The sequence below is a fragment of the Orbicella faveolata genome, unplaced genomic scaffold, assembly GCF_042242905.1.
Source record: "Orbicella faveolata isolate gen_17 unplaced genomic scaffold, um_ofav_v1 contig_24, whole genome shotgun sequence".
Lineage (NCBI taxonomy): Eukaryota > Metazoa > Cnidaria > Anthozoa > Scleractinia > Merulinidae > Orbicella > Orbicella faveolata.
This window is the reverse complement of record NW_028301552.1, coordinates 22,392,501-22,402,500: the sequence shown is the minus strand read 5'-3', so window position 1 is coordinate 22,402,500 and position 10,000 is coordinate 22,392,501. Positions and strand designations below refer to the sequence as shown.

Genomic DNA, 10,000 nt, shown 5'->3' with positions numbered 1-10,000 from the left:
TCAAAGGAAAAGTAACAAGACAAACTGTCTCAACAACCTCTCTTTCACCATGTTCGAAAAAGTCCAGCACTGAACGGCCTAATGTGGAATGTTAAACTCTCTTCAGATCCAGTCGGTGATCGCGACGACTAATGTATCCTTCAACTACTACGTTGATTCACTCCGATTTCTTCGAAACCAAGCTTCTCGAACAAAACATCGGTTGTCTGGAAAACCCGAATAGCGAATAGCGAATAGTCGCGAATAGCGAATAGCGAATAGTCCCGAATAGTGCGAATAGTCTCGAATAGTGCGAATAGTGGCGAATAGTCGCGAAAAGTGGCGAATAGTGACGAATAGTCGTCAATAGTCACCGCGTTAGGTCTAATATCCTGCGTTAATTCATTATCCAAATAAGCAACAGAATTTCAGTGAATTTATTACCTTTTCTTCTCCGGACTCAGGCTCGGGCTGTCCATCGCCGACATTAAGAAAACAGAAAACACAAGGATAACCTAATAAAGACGTATTTACGCTTTTGGAGCGGTTGAAACAGAGGAAATTACATTTAGAAACACCTTATGTCCTGATAAGCGTCTGTGCTTTTTAGCGGGAAAATCTCGTCCTACGTTGCTGCGAGGTTGACTGCGAGGTTGACTGCGAGGTACTGGGTACCCTATTTGCTACGATTTGCCACTTATTTGCCACTATTTGCCACTATTCGTCACTATTCGCCACTATTCGAGACTGTGCGCCACTATTCGCACTATTCGAGACTATTCGTACTATTCGCTATTCGCTATTCGGGACTATTCGCTGTTCGCTATTCGGGACTATTCGCTGTTCGCTATTCGGGTTTTCCAGACACCCCAAAACATCTTGTTTCAGCTTACCTGTGTTGTGTGTAGCTTGCGAAGAGTCCCGGTGCAAAGCGTGTCACCAAGAACTCTCAAAACAAACGTCGCGACTCTATTTGCCGACGAATGAACACTTGTGACTTCTAAGTTTTAAAAAAGGCACTGTCGAGCGTCAGAAAAATCCACGAATGCCAAATATACTCACTGACAGTTGCTCGGTGAAGGACAAATTAACCTCCGGACAATCCTGGTACGGACTCGAGCCCGCCGTGTTATCAGCGGTTTAATTAATTGTTTTAGTATTTGTTTTCCCCAGGAGGGAGAGGTCAGCTATGGTTGGCCATTCGTTTCAAAATTACGACAGGGTGTACGCGAGTTTTTCTGCCGCGTATACTTGTTTACATACGTTACGTATGGGCTTTAAGCTCATATATACGACCATTTAGATCGCGTATATACGCATTTTTAAAGGGCCACATATTTGCGTAAATTCAAGCGCGGGGATATGCGAAATAAATGCCCAAATATACGCGTCCTACAAGGACCCATATATACGCGTGCTAAAATGCGCGTATACGCGGGTCTCGTAAATCACGTTGTATATGCCAGCACGAAATGTGCCTTTTAAGAGAATGGCTGTTCGTGTATGATACCAATGAAAATTACTTTAACTAGAAATCGTCAATATGGTGGCAGTGGTGAAATGCCTTGTGTTGGTTTATCTGCTATTTAATGTTTGTTACTGCAGCTCCCCCAGTGACTGAACTTCTAGAAACAGTTATGCGTCTTTTGAATGACTGTTCAAGATTTTATCCTCACGGTAATCGTAACATGGCAGAGAATTTAATCGTTCGTCGTGAAGTTGCTTTGGATTCTGTTCACCGTTTAGGACATAGGTGCCCAAGCGAATGCTGAGAGAATTCTGCCCCTTGAATTGCTGGTGAGACAAATTCAATACTTACTACGTAGACGGGAAATGTTTGCGGCTCAGTTTTGAACTTGAGTAATCTCAAACTACACAAAGCATAAGCAGTGGAAAACATTTTTATAGAGAAAAATTTATATTTGGGTTAACTTTTAATCCTGGGTTAGCGTTAACCGGCTTTCGAAGAACCCGGCCCTGATGATTCGAGAAATAAGACTAAAGTGGGTTTTCCAATTCTGGTATCAGTATCATGCTGGGTCATTTGCGAAGTAGAAATACCTATGTTCAGCGTCAGCGTGTAAGGGGAAGTTTTTTTCAAACTGACCCAACAGGGTCTGATTTGAGGTGGTTCAATACCATCACAAGGCATGTTGACAGCGTCAGGGGACCTAATTCCCTCTGGCACATTGATGGACTACACTGCCTTATCAGTTGGAGGTTCGTAATACTTGGTGGTTTTGACAGGGCTTTAGACTTTAAGTTGTGCAACAAACAATTCTGCTGCGACTGGGCTCGCTCTATTCTTAGCTGCTGTGCAAAGTTATGGATTGCCCTCTAGAGTGTGTTTAGACGAAGGGGATGAAAATTTAGAGGTAGGAAGAACTATGCCATGGCACAGGGGATTTAATAGGGGAAGCAAAATTGCTTGGTTGTCTGTACACAACCAGTGAATTGAGCTTCTCTGGAGAGAAGTCTTTATTTAAGTTGGTCAGTTCTACTACACTCTGTTCTATTAGATGGAAGAAAATGGCATCCTGGAATCGATCAGCATAATCGATCTGTTCTGTTTGTATTACATATTTCTTTCCAGAATTAACAACCAGTTAAACCTCCTAGTTGAGGCAGGGAATAACCATGCTGTACGCACAAACAATATGGGTGAACGCAGTGATTTTACAAGATATATGTAATACTGGAAATACTAGCTGTCAGGGACGCATTTGATGATAACCCCCAACCAGATGAATTATCTGGTGAAGACCCAATAGGACTTACACTAAAATCACATTCTGTTTCCTAAAACTTCCCTTGAGGTATTGATATATCATAGGCTGGAGGACCCACTCTTCCATTAGAAGCTGATACAGTTGGCAAAGCCCTAATGGAATACACTGAGGTGCATGAAACTGCTCTTAATGCAAACATTTCCCATTTAAATAGTAAATATTGCATTTGTCTCACCAGCGATTCTAGACGCCCTATCTTCTCAGCATTTGCCTTGGTACCTCTGTCCAGTGAGTCAACTAAAGGATTAGCCTGCGTAGCTTGGCGGTTTAGCAATTTTTTACGCAATTTGAGCGCGAGTGCACAAAGCGACAAAACCGCGAAAACCAGCAAGAACCCCCCAGGCTTCTCCTCCTTAAATTATGTACCTGCCAGCTATTATATGACCACTTAATTGATGAAAAACCGTCTAATTACACTTTATCTCTGGTATCTGAGCAACATAACTACACTACTCGTAGTGCATCCTCACAACACTTAAATCCCGGTTTCGCCAGAATAAATACAAGGAAATTTTGCCCCACTGTTATTGGATGTTACTATTGGAATGACCTTCCTTTATCTATACGTAACTTAGCAACTAGAAAACGTTTTAAAACAGCACTCTACCAGTATTATTTTGCTCAGTATTAATTAATTCATACCTCTTCCTCTCCTATGTTAAGTTAACTTTTTTATCCTAATTATTATTATCTAAACAAGGGCATCTAATTAGCTTGCTATATTTTTGCCTTTTTCCATTTCTCTTCTTCTACTTGTTTACTTTATATTTATCGTTGTAATTTTAGAATGAAATAAATAAAAAAACAAACAAACAAAAACAAGACAAACAAAACAGACTCCTCGTGGCTACGCCGCATTTGGCGCTCGTTATCACGGCTTCGTCGTTTTCTTAGCATTAGGATAAAATCTTAAACAGTCATTCAAAAGACGCATAACTGTTTCTAGTAGTTCATTCACTGGAGAGCTGCAGTAATAAACATTAAATAGCAGATAGACCAAGACAAGGCATTTTTACCACTGCCGCCATTTTGACGATTTCTAGTTAAAGTAATTTTCATTGTTATCATACACGAACAGATATTCTCTGAAAAGGCACATTTCGTGCCGGCATATACAACATAATTTACGAGACCCGCGTATACGCGCATTTTAGCACGCGTATATATGGGTCCTTTAGGACGCGTATATTTGGGCATTTATTTCGCATATCCCCGCGCTTGAATTTACGCAAATATGTGGCCCTTTAAAAATGCGTATATACGCGATCTAAATGGTCGTATATATGAGCTTAAAGCCCATACGTAACGTATGTAAACAAGTATACGGGGCAGAAAAACCCGCGTATACCTTGTCGTAATTTTGAAACGAATGGCCAACCATAGTCAACTTCGCTTGCGCAGCCATGCGATTGCGCGCCCGATGATCTTGGCCATTATGACGTCACTCGTGAGCCAGCCCGTGAAGTTTCAATGGCCGCTAAAAAATGACACCACAAAGTTTTTCATCCGATGATTGCTCAAAGAATTTGAAAGAAAGCGATCAACAGACCACAGGAATAAGATAACCTATTAATATTGTGTCCAAAAATACCTTGGTTTTCAAAAATTAGATGTCGGAAGGCTCAAAAACACGCAAAATTTAGTACACCGGCTAACATGAGCTGTATATTTCAGGCTAACCGGAGCACTTAGCTCTCTATAAAAGGAAATAGGATATTTTTTAAAAAGTCTGCAGTCTGCATATTCATTTTATCCTCTGTCTGTATTTTAACCACCGTTGTGCAGTAGGCAGGCTTTAAGTCTTATTTAAATAATTAAGCCTAAGTTCTTGTCCGTGAAAGTTCTCATTTCCATCATTGTGGATATTTCTGTTTGCTAGGCCTGTTGCAGAACATGTGCCGAACACGAGATTGCAGATATTTCATACTCAAATGAACTGATCATTTTTAACTCGTGAATTGCGCGCATGCGCAAGAGCGAGTTGTAGATATGATGTGAAGAATGGCACTCGCTCGCTCGCTCGATTGGTCGATTCCTGTAAACTTTTTTTCGATTTCAGGCTTTTACGTGCATTTGATAGTTTTTGGCGAGTAATAAACAAAAGAAATGGCCATCTTTGTTGCTAAGAATAGTGGTGGGTGAAAAAGAAGCTAATGAGAATCTTAAAAGAGTTTAAAACTATACGTTTTTCATCCGTGAATTACGTTTGGCCAATCTCCGAACATACTTTTGGCAGTTTGCAGCGTATATTTCATTTATGGTGTCAGTGCTTCTATTTTTTCAATATATATATACAGGAAAATGATTTGTGTGTCCGAGAAAGAAAAAAGATAAAAAAGAAAAGAAATTGAGAAAAATAAAAAAGTTTCAGGCGGGCGACGGATTTGAACTCTCCACCTCTTGATGGCAGGGTGGACTAGAATGTCCCTTGCAGTATCACAGAACCACGTTTACAAGTAATTAAGAGGAGGCGAAAATAACCTTTTTATTAAGTAGTATCAAAACGCTGATCTTTTGGTTAATTCCACCACGGGCTCAAAAGACTCGGGTGTTCGCGAAGTTGAGCTTCACGCTCGCCGAGACCGATTATAAAGTGTCGCCCATGGCCCACTGGTTAAGTGACTCCTTTAAGATGGCTGTGTTCGTTATTCCTGGAGCTGTATCGACGTTGGGAAGTGGTTCGTAAAGTTTGAGCCCACGAATGGCTTGCCGAACGTTTCTGGACTGGAGTCGTTCATTGTTGTGAGAAAAAGCCTTCGTGCCATTGCCAGGTAAGCACTTACAGTTTGTATCTTAAACAATTAAAGGTTTTTTATGGTTATTCTCGGTCATGGTTCATTTTGTTTTCAAAGAAAATGGAATTGATAGATCGACCGTACTTCGGCTGTCCTCGGGAAGTGCTCGTAAAGTCAAGTACTTTACTGCAGAACCTTGAACAGTTCATAGAGAGTAACACTGATCATTCTTGGCAAGACTATTTGAACAATATGTCATGTCAGGGAACACGGGCTGATGCAATTATAATTCAAGCACTGGCCAATTGCCTAAATCTGTCAATTCATATCACTGAATAATTTCAAACGTTTGCTCCTGTTACTGTTGTTCAAGCAGTGAATGTGACAGGAGAATACACAAACATTTACATTGGACACATAAGTAAAACTCATTATGTTTCTACGGTAGAAACGAGAAATTGTCAGGTATCAAACAACAAAACATGTGATCAAACTGTAGTTGAAAGAAAAAAATTGATAAACAGATAAAATACAGAGCTGATCAAGGTTGCATGAAAGAATACATGAAAAAGAGAAGAGCTAATGCAGATTTTAGAAAAAGAGAGAGTCAAAATTCCATGCAAAGGTACAAAATATTGAAACAATTAGGGAGGAAAGGAAACAAACTGTCACAAGAAGGAAAATGACCAACCCAGAACACGAAAGAGAAATTGACAAAAAGTCTAAAAGGAAACGGAAAGCAGAGAACCCAGATCACATACAGGAAATTGCAAAAAAGTCATCTAGAAGATAAAAAGTGAAGAATCCAGAACAGGTGTGGTGTCAGGGTGGACCAACAGCTTTACTAAAACAATTGTTGCTAACACTTGTTATATCTTCTTATAAAATAGCAGATCATTCAGAGCTTATCTCACATACATTGGCCACTGGACTATGGAGACTACTAAAATACGCTATAAGAACTGGAATGATGTAGTTACTTGCACATGGTAATTAACAGAGACATACAGCACTACAGCCAACTATATTCATTCTGGATTTAGTACCAGTTACAGTATCTGAAGTTACAAAAAAATGAACAGGGTGAAAAATGCAGGGACAGCATCACTGGAGTTCACGCAGTTAATAACACAAATCCCAAAGAAAGAAGTACATGTATTATATTTGTTGGAACTACTGCTGTCAACTTCACTGAAAACAACAATGTGGTCTTGAGAACTTAACATCAAATAATGAATTCAGCACCTTCCATCTATTCTTTGGTTATATTCATACAAGCACCATGAACTTCTATCATGACTATTTCAACTAGTAACAACAACATTTTTTACAATAGTTGAACTATTATTAGACTGTGTGATTGCCTTCCTCAGAATCATTTATTAAATGAACTGGCTCTTTAAGGCTTTGTATAAAGCACATAGACTGGTAAGTGCCAGTTTGATTTTACCATAGTCATAATTACCAAAACAAACCAGTTGATGTAAAACCACCATAAATGCAAACAATTCACTGGAAAACTGCTAGATAATCAAAGATTAGAGGGAAACATTTGATACCTTCAGTTAGCTTGAGTTTGGCTGATTTCATAGTTTGACAGTCCTTCATAGTAATTCTACTAGTTATTCCTTGTGAACTAATTTAATACATAATGTCTTGAGTTTCCATTTGTAAAGAACCAGTTTTACTGGCAGACATATTTTCATAAAACCAAGTAAAAATGTACATCTCATGTTTATCCATGCAATTTCCTTAATTACACTCAAATCTGGGTGAGTCACTTGCAGCTGATTATAATTTATACTGTGCAATTTTACAATCAACCCTCCTTCACAGTGCAATTCTCACAAGCTCCTAAAGGTATATTAATCTTTTACGAAATATTTAGAAGTCCTTAAGAATAGTTTGAAATTTTCAGTAAGTAGCCACAAGTCTTCGGCTGATCGGAAGTCCTTGAAAAATAAATTATCAAAAACGTTCGCCACTCTTAACTTACTTACTCACTGCTTTTCCACACCCTGTTGGAAGGGGTACTCCCTTGTGAAAAGGGTAATGATGTTTTTCTCACTTAACAAGGGTGCAAATCTCACTTAGGGTGCCACTAATTTTAGTCATCAGTACTTTTTGGGGTTGCACACAAAAAAAATAATTATATAAAGAGAAATGTTGTCATTGTAGCCCATTCTTTGCAGTCAAATAAAGTTTAAGCCACAGTCAGATTGGCCTCATTTAGGAGTTTAATTCAAATCACCAAAATTTTTACTTTAGAGTATCCCCACCCAGGTTATGTACAAAATACAGCTATGGCTCTAAGTCATTTCCCGCTACCTTGGAGAAAAACAGCACCCTTTTGAACTTTCTTTCCACAAACCTTTAAAGTAAAATCTGGAACGGTAATTGTCTTACATTAACTCCCACTCAGCCCATATTTTCTGTCTTTGAGGCCTAATTGAATTTCATATCATATTCCTCAAAATGTCCATTTACCAGTCCAACACTTCTTAGAACGGTTCATACCCTAGTATGGAAATCAAACCTCATTTTCTATTGACGATATTTAAATTTCATTGGCTTATCAAATTCACGAGTTGGCTCGCAGAGCCTTTGATTACTACCGATTCTTCAAAATCATCTTCAATTACAATGTTTTCCTACACATATAAGCTCTTCTGTGACCACGTTACACGTTTCTTTAAGTTACCGATCACCCAAAAAAGGCAATTTTACGGGGCGAATGGTCAAAATTTTGCCCCACATATTTCCACCGGAGAGCGATGGCTGTAACACTTTAAATACACTTTATGCAAGATTTTTCAGTTATAATTAAAATCTACTTACCTCTCAAGAAAGAAAAATGATAATTACTCCTTGAGATCCAAATACAACACCATTTGGAGCTGGAATGATCGGAGAAATCCGCCTCAAAAACCTGTATCAACTAGAGGTAACGCCGCCATTTTCGAAAATTTTCTGCATTTGCGAGCATCTTTCGCCGTGACGTCATAATAGCCATGATCATAGGGTCAGCCCAATCTGACGTGTTCACCTCTCCCTCCTGGTTTTCCCGATCGTCTTCGTGTAATGTTCACGTAGCACAAAGGATAGTGGACAAGATTACCGGTTGAAAGGCTCTGCGATCGAATCCGGGTGGGAGGAGGTTCATTTTTTTTTCCCTTTCTTTTTTCGTTGTTTTTAGCGATACAATAAATAAATGCTATGTGTTTATATCATTTCGCTCGCTATATGTGTATTTACCATACCGTAACCGTACTTCAACGACTTCCGTTTCTGTAAAATCCATACGAAGTCCGCATCCAGTGAGAACTTGTGCTGCTCATCGATTTTATGATCCTTGATGTTCTCATTTTCGGTGGCCCAGTCTTCTTTAACTTTTATCTTTTAATTTAGACCTTTAAAACAGTTTATTCCAATTAAAGATGAACAGCAATTTAAAAGTAAGCCGCGAGCGTACCTCATTTACATAATGTTTACAGCCCACCGAGCGAGCGACACATTTTCCCATAACTCACGATAACTCGTGTTGCGCATGCGCAATTCACGAGTTAAAAACGGACCTTATAGAGCTGTTAGAGGTTGTTACGAAAAACCAGCTTTTCCAATTTAAAGGAAATCTGTATGAGCAAGTGGACGGGATTGCCACGATTTTTCCCCTCGAGCCACTAATGGCAAATGCGTTTATGTGCAATATTGAAGAAAAATTGGAAAACTAAAACAAGATGCGTGTTTTCTATAAGCGCTATGTCGACGACACCCTCACCAAAATGCCCGATGTTTCATCTGCCTCTGAATTCTTATTAACACTGAATGAAATCCACCCCTCACTCAGCTTCATAATGGAACTCGAAGACAACGGCAAGCTTCCCTTTCTTGGAATGGTGATTATCAGAAATGGTCCCCGACTAGATATGAAGGTCTACTGAAACCGACCGATACTGGGCATTTACTGCATTACCAAAGCTATGTTGACTTAAGGTATAAACATTCTCTACTGAAGACAATGTTAAACCGTGCGTTCAAACTCTCCTCGAATTGGCAGTTCTTCCATCAAGAATGTGAACGTCTTAAGATGGTTTTTGCTCGCCTGCATTATCCCAAAACCCTCGTAGAGAACACCGTCAGACATTTTATTGAAATGAAAGTTACTGAGAATGTGTGTTCTAAACAACAAGTATCCGATGAACAAGATGCTCCCATCAGAATTGTCTTACCGTTTAAAGACCAGAAATCGGCGAATGCGTTAAGACACCAACTCGGTGATCTCATTCGAAAGATTGATGCCGTTGTCCAGCCTGTTTACACAAGTCAGAAGATCAAAGGACAATTCAAACCAAAGGAACATAAACCTTCAATTATGAATCAACAAAACGTTGTTTACTATTACAAGTGTGGTCTGTGCGATGCAGACTGTGTCGGCTTCACGAGTCGACACCTACATCAACGTGTGGAGGAACATAAGCGATCAACAATCACGTAAGG

At 39.4% G+C, this 10,000-nt stretch overlaps 1 pseudogene; it reads left to right on the top strand.

Annotated features, from left to right (window-relative positions):
* Nucleotides 1–10,000, top strand: part of LOC110052330 (uncharacterized) — a 17,167-nt pseudogene that overhangs the window by 7,002 nt on the left and 165 nt on the right.